Source organism: Petaurus breviceps, unplaced genomic scaffold (genome assembly GCF_028583685.1).
Source record: "Petaurus breviceps papuanus isolate PSGF00001 unplaced genomic scaffold, PetGlider_PUasm1.0 91133, whole genome shotgun sequence".
Taxonomy (NCBI): domain Eukaryota; kingdom Metazoa; phylum Chordata; class Mammalia; order Diprotodontia; family Petauridae; genus Petaurus; species Petaurus breviceps.
Window position 1 is genome coordinate 40,235,424 of NW_027187419.1, and position 12,784 is coordinate 40,248,207.

The 12,784-nt window shown below is 39.4% G+C and overlaps 1 protein-coding gene across 1 annotated transcript in view; it reads right to left on the bottom strand.

Annotated features, from left to right (window-relative positions):
* KIRREL3 (kirre like nephrin family adhesion molecule 3) overlaps positions 1 to 12,784 on the bottom strand; it is a 781,784-nt gene that overhangs the window by 713,983 nt on the left and 55,017 nt on the right. The window lies entirely within an intron of this gene.

Consider the following 12,784-nt stretch of genomic DNA (forward strand, 5'->3'; position numbering starts at 1 on the left):
AAGGAAGGAAGGAAGGAAGGAAGGAAGGAAGGAAGGAAGGAAGGAAGGAAGGAAGGAAGGAAGGAAGGAAGGAAGGACAGAAGGAAATGTATTTATAGTCAGAGTTCTTTAGTTCAAATACTAACTCTTTCACTTACTAGTTCTTTGTCCTTGTCCAAATCATCTCAACTCTCTAGGTATCCACTTACTTGTAAACCTGTAAAATGAGGATTTTGGACTATATAAGCTTTCAATGTCCCTACTGCTCTAAAGCTATGATCCAATGTTGTTGTTGGGATTCATGATTCAGGAAGTGCTTGGATAATATCACCTCTGAAAATCCTTTCAACTCTGAGATTCTATGAATGAATCTGGACCTTTCTTCTTCCCCGTGTCTCATTATTCCCAATGTGTCAAATAGGTACATGATTAACTGGATAATCACTCCATTCTCCTCCAGCCTTAAGCTGATGAAGACAAAATGTACAGTATTTGGAATGTACAGTAACTGTATGAAGTTATTAAGGGAAGCTTCTGGTGCATGAGTGGTCATCTTATGGATTCCCTAAGTTTCAGTCTTACCACATGGCATTCACTTAGGCAGGTGAAAGCATATGGTTCATTGTTTATGTAAGGCATGCCATCCCTTTAAGGCCCTTTGGGTAAGAAACAATGATGAAAAGAAAAGGGCAGAAAAAAATTTTTTGCATAAAAAGGGAATTTATATTAATTGTAAAAAGTGTGGGATATCATGGTTGTTACTGATGAACATTTTAATACCTACTATGAGTGTGTGTGTGTGGGGGAAGAACCTTGTTTAATAAAAACTGCTAAAATATGTGTGTGAAGACAGATTTCAGATGGAATTTGGACAGATTTTGGAGAGAAAATGATCTGGAGTGTAGATGCAAGGATTTGCAATGTGTTGTCAACAATGTGGACTGATGTCTGCATGTGTTGGAATAATTTAATTTTTCTAGAATCAGAGAAAGATCTTTAATTTATTTTGAAACTTTTAAAAAATGTGAGTATGAGGAGATGATTTCAAGGGTACCAAAGAAATTGGACCTGGTTGAAGACTTTAGAGTATATATATGTAAATGTAGAGAGAGAGTTTATGTCTAAGGGGATAAAAACTAAGAAAATGGATAAAAATATTTAAAAATTGTGAAATAAAGTATGATTGAAAAATAACTTTCAATTTTACAAGAGAAATTTGGGTAACTGGGATGTTTTAAGTAAAAGATGAATCACTGAGAGTCAGAAGACTCATTTAAGCCACTGAACAGAAGGGCAAACATCACAAGAGATAGTAAAAGGAGAGGAAAGGGAATGTGAGAACTGAAGACACAGCAGGGGGCGCTGAAAAATGATTCTCTTGATGCAATTAGGAACAGTGATTAGAAAGAATGGTTCAGCTGAATAATTCCTCTGCTGAGAGAAAGTGGTCAGAGAGGACTTCATTGGCCAAGAACTCCAGGGACAGCTGTTGCTCTTCAGCACCACCTAGAGTTGGGGAAAGGTTTTCATTAAGGATGTTGCTCTCTATTGCCACCTTTTGGCCTAGTAAGGAAAAAGCAGAAGGGGATTGGTGTCTATAAAATTCCCGCTACCCTGTGAACTCTATTCTAATTGAACAATCCAGCATCCAAGTGAGTGAATAACTGGTTGGGCTGAAGATAGCATGATGAGCTCTGGATATTCACATTATGAACAACAACTTTCTAAAATGTCCTTTTAAGGGTAATGTTTAATTGAAAAAAGCTCAGAAAGACCATGTTTGAGTAGAGAGCAGGTGATTTTCCAGCTGAAGAGTGGTGAGGGTCAGTATTTCAAGCAGTGAGCAGAGAAGCAGTTTCATGTGGTAAAAATATTCATGAATGAACCTATTCACTGGAACCTGAAGTTTAGAGTTGTAAATTACCTTAAGCACATAAACTTTCCTCTCTTATGTGTTTTCCTAACAGATTCCTCTAAGTCTCTGCCCACTCTTCAACACAGCTATTGACTGCATTTAACGAGAGTGATCTGCTTTTATATGGTAATCATATGCTTTAATATATTAGCAGCCATAACTTTTTTCTTTTGGTTTATTATTAAGTAAATGATTGTGTTCAATATCTAAAGGTATCATTATTTTGAATAGCTAATTGTGTAAATATCATTCACTATGTAGATGCATTTCCTTGTGAGAGTCTGGTTGTGTAGATAGAAAACACATTGGATGGGGGCGCAAGAGCTAGAATGATAGGCAGAGGAAGTATGTTTCTCCTCAAGAGTATTATCCTTAGAAGCCTGAGGGAGCTTAAATGTAAGCTGGCAGTGGTACAGTCTCTGGGAACTAAGACCAAGGTAGTATGAGAGCAAGTTAGAATAGTCAGCCAAATCCACAGAAGGAGTTGGGGGTGTTTATACCCTACATTTTATATAGATCAGATTTTCTATATAAAGGATAATAACTAATGCCCTTGAAGACCCTTTAGGTTTTTATGACCATAATTCTTGTTTTCTCATTCTTCTTGGAATTCACAATTCTGAAGTAACTGTAACTTTTTTTTTCTCTAAACTACTCTCTTGCTAATGAGACCATTTAATGAATACCACTGATGGGTAAATTACTAGCAAGTTTCTGCTCTTTCAGCTAGAAAAAGCATGAAATATCTTAGTATTCAGCCTTCAAGGCTAACCCCATCTTTTTTGGCCTGTTCCCCTCCCCCCAAATTCAGACACACAAAGCCCAAGCATGTCCAAATCTTCCAGGAACCAGATTTCATATGATTTCATGGTCAGGCTCCTTCCCCTTCCCAAACTCTGACATCACCACAGAGTTAGAAATGGTTAAATGGAGTGTTTAATACAGTCCGGGGTAGTGAATAACCTTTGTAGTCTTCCTTAGCAGAACCATTGAGGAGAAATGAGAAAGGTATACCACATAATCTATATGCTACAAAGAATGAGAGAAACAATAAAGAAAGCTAATCTATTTGCCAGAAAAAAAGAGAAGATCAAGAAAGAGGCTTTGCCTTGCCTAAATTTTAAACTGAGTGAATAGAAATAAGTTGTTTTCTTAAGAATGTGGTAGCTAATGTTCTAAACACCCTCTGGGGGATAAAGTAGTATCTTGCTGTGAAATGTTTTCTTCCATGTCTAAAAATCAGAGCCAAGGGTAGGGAAACAAAGCCCCATCTTCCTAAAGTGGCCCTAGGGTCTATTTAGAGTTCTCTGAGGGCAGACACTGCCTAGGATCTTAAGGTCTTGATTCAAAGGACTAAGGTTTGGGAGAAGTCCTGAAGCTCAATTAATCTAACTCACAAAGATGGATTTGATTTGAATTGTGGTTCCAGGCAGCTGTTAAAGCCCAGACTGCTGAGCTGGCTCCTGGATAGCGATGATACAGCCCAGTCTACACAGCAAAATTAGAGTGAAAAGTTGGCAATGATACAACGAATTTGTACTTGTAGCTTGTTTAAATCATTCAGGAACTACATCCCTCCCACCCCAAATTCATTCTCTCTCTCTCTCTCTCTCTCTCTCTCTCTCTCTCTCTCTCTCTCTCTCTCTCTCTCTCTCTCTCTCTCTCTCTCTCTCTCCCCTCTGCTCCCCCACATACACATATCTACACACAGAGAACATGATATTTCTAACATTTCTGGTGAATATTGTGAATATATGCAGGGGCTGGGGAGGGAGGCTGAATTATTTATAGGATTGTCAACTTTCTCCAAGTTAGCCTGTACAAGAACCTTCAAAATGAGTGGTGGAGAGGTGAGAGAACAAATAAAAGGGAAAACTCCAGATCCTTCCTAAGTCAATTGATTCCTCTCCTTCCTGCCCAGGAGGAACAAGAAAACAAGAACATGGAGAGAGGGATGAGTAAACAGGTCAAGTATATTCCATTTCACTGAATTTAGCAGCAAAGTATTGGACAATATGGACACTGAAGAAAGTCCTCATTATCAGAATATCTAGGTAAATTAACCAAAAAGACAAGGGTCGGTTTGAATTATAATGATAAATATATCTCTGCTTCATATGGCCAAAGGGCCACTGAAAAGCCATCTAGTCTTACCTCTAGAGACTATTCTCCTCAGCGAAGGTTAAGGTCCCCTGGTATGCTAAGTGGGGACAGAAATGGGGGTGATTTGTAATCCAGAGAAAAGAGGATAAGTGATACCAGGAGGCTGGGTTTCTTTCTCATTATTTGTATTTGCTTGTACTTCTCCTTCTCCTCCCTCCCTCCACTCCCACCCCAGACACACACACAAAAACAAAGGACATAAGTAAACATCCTTAAAGTTTGGATGCTCTTCTGCTTGCAAATGGGCCCATTAAAAGTAGATAAATCAATGGGAAATGTATAAAAAAAGTCTCATTTATCATATGACATGTTGGAAGGAGTTTGGGAGTGTTACATGCATTTATTCAGGAAATTTGTTTATCAGTGCAACATTTCTGAACAAAATGCTTTGCAAGAAACCATTCTGTCTACGTGAATCTATACAGAGAGCAATTAAATTCAGACCCCAAAGACAAAACGTGATGAACAGAACAGCCATGGTATTGATTTGGTATTTCACAAGTGTCCTTCTTTCTATTGTGTACAGTCTCCTCCATCTCCTCCCATTCCTTCTCCTACAGAATTCCTTCCCCAGCTCCCAAGGGAAGATCTAACCTCACCCTGAAGCTTATGGGAGGCTTGACTGCTAAGGAAAATGCCAGAGTACAATTGGAAGCCTGTATAGATCCCTACTCTGATTCTCACTACGTCTGTGACCCTGAAGGAGTCACAGCAGCACCATTTCAAAGGATCCCAGATTGAGTTTTACAGATGAAGAAACTAAAGCCCGAAACCATGTAGTATATTCCTCAAGGTAACACCATTAGTAAAGAGCAGAGCTGGGGCTTAAGTCAGCTTCTCTGACTCCAGATTCTGACACTAACTTCACTGCATCATCTTGTCCACCTGTAAAATGAGGGGCTCAGATCAAATGGTTATTATGGTCATTTCCAGCTCTAATTTAGGATCCCATGACCCAGAGCACTCTATTGCTATGGATTTCCAACAAAAGGTTTGCATTTTACAATGTAAAATGGACACCGGCATACCACTGGGGTAAAGCAGATGGCCAACCCCCCCCCCCTTTCTCCTTCCCTCCTATTTCTCCTTCTTCTCCTTCCCTCTCTCTCTGTCTCATCTCTATCTCTCTGTCTCTATGTCCATCTTCCCAAGATCTCTTCCTTCTCTTTCTTCTCCCCACCCCTCCCTCTTTGTGTATCTCTCTGTCTCTCTCTATGCCTCCCTGACCCCTATATCTGGAGAGGTTTTTATTGGGTTGTTGTTTTAATGGGAATGTTTCGATGGAGATTCTTGGTCAGCTAGGGGTTGAACTACTTGGTCTCTGTGATCCTTCTAGCTCTGAGACTTTATATTTCTCTTTGCCTAAATTATCCTATGATTCTCTAAATGGAGAGCCCTAGCCTGTGTAAAAACAAAAGGATAAGACCAGCAGCTCCATATTCTATAGGTTAAGGACTTTCTAAGGTTATGAAATCACTCTCCTAAATTATCCCCTGTGCACACATGGCATGAGTTGTATTTGTGTGTGTGGTGGTGTTAGGGAGGGCAGAGCAATAGAGAGTTGGGAAATGTAGACCATATCTACACAATTCAAATGAACAAGCTACAGTACAGCTGAGCAGATCCTTCTAGGCAGCCTTACAACCCATGATGATTATTAACTGTGTAGTCTGTGCGGTTGAAGAGATCATTACCAGTTTCAACAAATGACCAAAATGACCAAATTCAGCTGTCCCACCATATACAGATACAACCTGAGGCAACAACATGGAGGGGAAGCAGGTGGGTGGGAGAACATCCATGGCAAATAATGAATTGCCTTGATTGCTTTATACATTGTTACAGTTCATCAGACCACTGCCAAGTCTTCACTTCTCTTTGTGCTGTGTAGACACTGCCTCAGGCAGCTTGCAAATGACCCTAAGGATGCCTCCCAGAAAATGAGATAAAAAATTCACTCTGAAATAAGGTACAATGACTGAATTGTCTCCCCTCAGCAGTTTTCACATGGGTAGGTCCCCAGATACCTCAGCCTAGAGGGGAGCTTCAACAGCTGGTGCTACACAGTGCTGCAAATAAAGATTTATTAGAACAGAATCAGTGACAGACCCAGAACTAAGTCAGGACGGATGAAGAGGACTCTGAGGTTCTGTGGAGATATTGACTTTTATGGAGGTCAACACTGAGATTTATTGACCCAAAGAGGTAAATATTGACTGAGGCTCAGTGGGTCAATATTTACCCCCGGGGCATAATAAATCTTCCCAGCCACCCCCACACTGGAATCTGTATATTTTTTACTCAGTACCAAAATGAATTAGCCATGACATAGATTAAGATACCATTTCATTGGGTTGTCTAGGGGATTGGAAAGCAATATTAACACTGAGCACTTATGTCTTCAAAGCACTTTCCAAACATTCATTAAGACTTACCACCCCTTTGCCAGATGCATAAAAGTGTTGTTATCCCCATATAACAGATGGAAAAATCAGAGTCAAGAAGAAGTTAAGTAATTTAGGCTAGGCCACAGAAAGAACCAGAAAGAGAACATGAATGTGATTATAGAAGAAGAGTCCTTGAAATCCAGGGATGAGAGAGTCAAAGAGCATTTTAAAGATTGTCTTTCAAAAACCTATGCTCACTGGCTCAAGTCAAGTGCGAGTTTATGTTAGATGAGGAATGATGTTGATTTGTGTCTCTCTGAGAAGTATTACACTGGTGGAAAGTTTTCAGGTGCTTATTTGTAGAGTTGTTTTCAAATGTATATATATCATCCAATGGAGAAATAGCTTAGTTTAGGGGAAAAAGATCTTGGACTGAGTCAATGATCTGGACCCATTTCCCAGATGTGTGACAAATTTGCTGTATACTCCTGGATAGGATACTTCTCTCTGACCTTCAGTTTTATCTTCTATAAAATGCCAGACTGGGACTGGATAATCTTTAACGTACCTTCAAACTCTAGTGTTTTAGAGACGTATTCACTGATGGACATAAATAGATTTGACATTCTGATATCTCTATTTGTTGTGAATCTTGGATATTTGTACACAGCCTCCAAGTAATTAACTAGAGATCTTAATGTTAGCTGAGAATGTTTTCCTATATGTATCACATGTTATCAAGGTTTTCCAGTCTGTCTGAAACTTGTATCTTTCTCAATACACTAATGGAATCTTAGCAGTAAGGAATATAATATAATATTCATACTCAGTGTGAATGAACAACAACAAGAAGAAATCCACAAAACTTTTTTTTGTGAGGAGGGGGGAAGTTGGGGAGATTCTCTTAGATGTGTAAAACTTTCTTATGATAGGCTGCCTGTGCTATAGAAATGACCCCACCTCCCAACATTCATTGTCTACAAACTTTTCTATCACAGAACTTAAGTGTTGGAAGGGACCTCCATAGCCAGCTAGTTTAAGGCATTCTCACTATAACTTGCCTGATTTGGATAGTGGATAGAGAGCTGAGAAAGTAGTCAGGAAGAACTAATTTCAAATCCAGCCTCAGTATATATATATGTGTGTATGTGTGTGTGTGTATGTAGAACTGTATAACCCTGGGAAAAAGGTACTTAACCTCTGTTTTCCTTGGTTTTATCATCTGTAAAATGGGGATAATAATAGTACCCAACTCCCAGGATTGTTGTGAGGATCAAATGAAATAATTGTAAATTACTTAGCACAGTTCCTAGTATGTACTATGTACGACATAACTGTTGGCTATCACCACCACCACCACCACTATCATCAGCACTGTTGTCATCATCATCATCACCACCATTATCACTGTCATCATCATCATCATCATTTTAATCCAGTCTCTGTTTGAAGGGAAACCCATAATTTCTCAATCAGTCCATTCCATTTTTTAGGCAGCCCTAATTGTTAAGAATTTTCTTCTAAATTTGCCTCTTTGTAAATTTCAGTCATTGCTCCTGGTTCTGCCCTCTGGGGAGACAAATAGAACAAATTTATCCCCTCCTCCATATGACAATTCTTAAAATACCTGAACACAGCTCTCATACCTTCCCTGAATCTTCTCCTCTCCAGGGTAAACAGGTCAAGTACCTCAACCAATCCTCATCTGACCTGGACTCAAAGTTCTCCTCTGAGCACTCTCTAGCTTCTTACTGTCCTTTTAAAAAACTTCACATATTATTTATTTTTAACATCCATTTAAAAAATAAAACCAGTTTTGAATTCTGAATTTTCTCTCTTCTTCCCTCCCCCGTTGAGAAGGCAAGCAATATGACATCAATTATACATGTGAAATCATGCAAAACATATTTTCATATTAGCCATTTTGGAAAAAAAAGCAAGGAAAATAAAGTGAAAAAATTTAAGTTTCAATCTGCACTCAAGCTTCATTAGTTCTGTCTCTGGAAGTGAATCATTAATTCTTCAAAATTGTCTTTGATCATTGTATTACTCTGAGTATCTAAGTCCTTAATAGTTGATCACCACACAATGTTGCTGTTACTGTGGACAATGTTCTCCTGATTTTACTCACTTTACTTTGTATCAATTCATACAAGTCTTCCCAGGTTTTTCTGAAACCATCCCTCTCATCATATCTTACCATATTCCATCACAACCATGTACCCAGCTTGTTCAGCCATTCCCCTGTTGATCAGCATCCCTTCAAATTCCAATTCTTTGTACCACAAAAAGAGTTGCTATAAATACATTTGTATGTATAGGTCCATTTCCTTTTTATTTGATCTCTTTGGGATACAGTCTTAGTAGTGATATTGTTGGGTTAAAGGGGAGGCATATTTTTATAGCTCTTTAATAGTTCCAAATTGTTTTCCAGAATGGTTAGACCAGTTCACAACTCCCCCAATCTCACTGTCCTTTTTCAACAGCTTCAGAAGAAACTGGAAAGAGAAGTGAGCAGAACTAGAACACTCTATATAATGATAACATTATAGGGGGAAAAACAACTTTGAAGGATTTGGGGGATCTGATCAACATCAGGTTAAACCATGAATCCAAAAGGATGAGAAGTGATGTACTTAAAATACATAAGGAGGGACTCGTATTTTAGACATATCTGTAATTAATGGTAGCTTGGTGGCACAGTGGATAGAGTATTAGGACTGGAGTCAGGAATACCTGAGTTCAAATTTGGTTAGCTGTGTGACCCTAGGCAAGTCACTTATCCCTGTTTGCCTCAGTTTTCTCATCTGTAAAATAAGTTGGAGAAGAAAATAGCAAATAGTACCTTTACCAAGAAAACTCCAAATGGGGTTACAGAGAGTAGTTCATGACTAAAATGACTGAATAACAACATCGGAATTTGTTTTGCTAGAATATGCAGGTATATGTTAAAATATTTCATTTTCATGTTTTTTTTAAATTTTCAATGGGGAAAGAATAGAAGGAGGGACAGATTAAGTAAAATACTTATCAATTGAAATAACATTATAAAGTTTTTAATAATTAGACTGTAATATGCATAACTGAACACAATATTCCAGATGAGGTCTGACTAGCCTGAGTAAAGTGGGCCTACCCTTGTTCATGGAAGTTATATCCCCCCATGTAATGCACTCAAAGAAAACCAGAGGAGATTCCCTCCTCCTCTGTGGTTACTCTACCACACTAATTCATTTTGAGTTTTCCATCCACTAAAACTCCAAGATTTATTTCTGAACTACTGTCTATTGATGCCCTCTTCATCTTATGTTTTTAAAAACTGATTTTTTTTAATCTAAGTGTAACACTTTAGTCAGTCAATCAACAAGCATTCTCTAAGTGCCTACTATGTGCTGAACATCATGCTAAATGCTAAGGCTACAAAGAAAGGTAAAAAAAAAATCCCTGCTCCCAGGGAGGATATTGGAGGTGACATGCAAACAAGTATATATGAAAAGACTATGTACAGAATAAACTGGAAATAGTCAACAAAGAAAAGGCACTAAAAATAAGGAGGATCAGGATACATGACTGTATGAGGAATCTAGCAAAGATACTAGATCATGTCTAAGGGGAACTTTGTGAGCACTTCATTAATGGTAGTAAAGGACTTCTTGCCACCAGAAAGTCTGTATCTCTTGTCCACATGCAGTCTCTAAGACTTAGAGAAGGCAAGATTTTATATGGGATTTGAAGGGATCCAGGAAAACCAGAAGGCAGAGATGACAAGAGAGAGCATTCCAGAGATGGGGGAAAGCCAATGAAAATGCAGGGATGGGAGATGGAGTGTCTTATTCAAAAAGCAGCATGGAGGCCGGTTTCCCTGGATCACAGATTATGGGGAAGGTGTAAGGAGACTGAAAAGCTAGGAAAGGGCCAAGTTATGAAGGGTTTTAAAAGTCAAACAGAGGATTTTATATTCCAATACTTGAAGAGAGTTCTGATGGACCCTAAAAGTCTCTTCTCTAGGCTAAACATCCACAGTACATTCAACATTTTTATAAATGATTGCTTATTAGAATTCAAGGTCTCTTAAGATGGATAGAGAGTCTACTCATTTGAATGGCTAGTCTCCTGGATGAGAAAACCCACAGGAATTTGAAATTGTGAGCTACCATGTCCAAATGGTTAATTCTCGCTAATAATCTTATAGATTTAGTGCTAGTGGAGACCTTAGATATAATCTAGTCCAATCCTCTCATTTTACCAATGAGGAAACTGAGGATCAGAGAGGTTAAGGATTTTCCCAGTCACACAGGATGTGATTAAACAGTCATATTTCTTCTGACTTCTAATGCAAAATCATCTCTCACTTCTTATTCTTTTCTTTTTGGAGGGGAGAAGGCAGGGTAATTGGGGTTAAGTGACTTGCCCAAGTCCACACAGCTAGTAAGTGTTATGTGTCTGAGGCCACATTTGCACTCAAGACCTTCTGACTCCAGGGCTGGTGCTCTTTTCATTGCACCACCTAACTAGCCCTATATTTCACTTCTTAATTATCTGTATTTAGACATCATTGAAGAATGTGTAGGTTATCAGCATCCCTAAGGGTTGACCTCAGGGTTATAGACAGCAGTGTGTAGCTCTAAAGTTGGAGGGGGTAGGTTTAGACTTAGATTGGTGGAGGGAGTACAATGGAATGGTATTATTTAATTACTTCCATTGAATTTCATTTAATTAGATTCAGCCCAATCTTCTACAACATATCCAATGTTAGAAACCTTTGTGTCCTATACTTATATAAGGGTGGGGTTGAAACAAACCACTCTTACCCCATTTTAGCTCTTTATACCTTAACTAGATAAAAACCAATCAAGCCTTTAGTCTTTTTTTTTTTTTTTTTGCACTTAGACTAACTTTGTACTTAGATTAAATACAAAAAAGGGCAGTCTGGCTGGAATGGTTTAGCCAAGAAAATTAGGTTTCCAGAGATCACCTATCAAGTGAGTTGAGATAGGATAAAACCTCAGAAATTTCTTCATTGGTAAATCCCAGAGTCCTAGCTGAACCTTCATAGAAGGAACCACATGGGAGTGAGGCCAGATCTCCTTCCTTTTGATTAGAGGGGAACCTTTGGGGAAGGCCCAGTGGCGGCGGCACGCAGGCCGGCCGGGAAGGCGCGTTGGCGACAGCGCGGCAGCCTGCACTGGAAGGCGCGGTGGTGGCGACTCGGTGGACACAGGCGGGGAAGGCGCGGTGGCAGCGCGGCGGGCGAAGGCCAGGAAGGCCTGGCAGGCGCAGACCTGGAAGGGGCCTGATCAACTCAGAGGGCAAGTCTTCCCACCAACCACAAGGTCCATTACCAGGCCTATCACCAAAGGGCTGGGACTGGAAAGAGCAAGGTAAGAAGCAAATACAGGGGCCCCTATACTGGACAGCAAACACTCCTGGGCCTACCACTTCATAGCCCAGAAATCTTAAAAAAAAAAAGCCCCTTTCAGGACCTCCAAAGACAAGGATGACAGAGTGAACCCCACTTGCTCCAAACCCCCCCCTCTGACCCTGAAAATATAGTAACTCTTGCCCTAGGGCAAAACCCTCTACAGTAAAGGCTTGGGATCCTAGAGGAAGGGCGTGGCTAGGACACTGCCTCAAAATGGGTAGAAAGCAGGCTACAAAGACAAAGACTCTAGAGTCCTACTATCCTCAGAGGGAGGAACCAACCTCAGAGGGAGACACTGTGGACTCCACACCCACAGCTGAGACTTCAACAGGGAATGGATCCCAAGCACAGAAGGCTCTCCTAGATGAGATCAAAAGGAACTTTGAAAGCAAAATGAGAGAGATAGAAGACAAAATGAATAATTCTCTTAAAATGAAAATAGCAGAATTCGAAAAACATTATAATGAGGAAAACATCTCTCTAAAAAGAAAAGTGTATGATATGGAAAAGGAACTTCAAAAATTAACCAAGGAAAATGATTTGCTAAAAACCAGAATTAAACAAATGGAAACAAATAACTATATGAGGAACCAAGAATTAGCCAAGCAAAACAACAAAAATGAAAAATTAGAAAAAGAGGTAAAATACCTCAAAGAAAAAATAACTGACCTGGAAAACAGATCCAGGAGAGATAATCTGAGAATCATAGGCCTACCAGAAAATTATGATGAAAAAATGAGCCTGGACAACATTCTCCAAGAGCTCATTAAGGAAAACTGCCCTGAGATACTAGAACCTGAGGGGAAAATAGAAATCAACAGAATCCACCAGACACCTGCTGTAAGAGATCCCAAACTGAAAAATCCTCGAAATGTTGTGGCCAAACTCCAGAACTACCAGATAAAAGAGAAAATACTT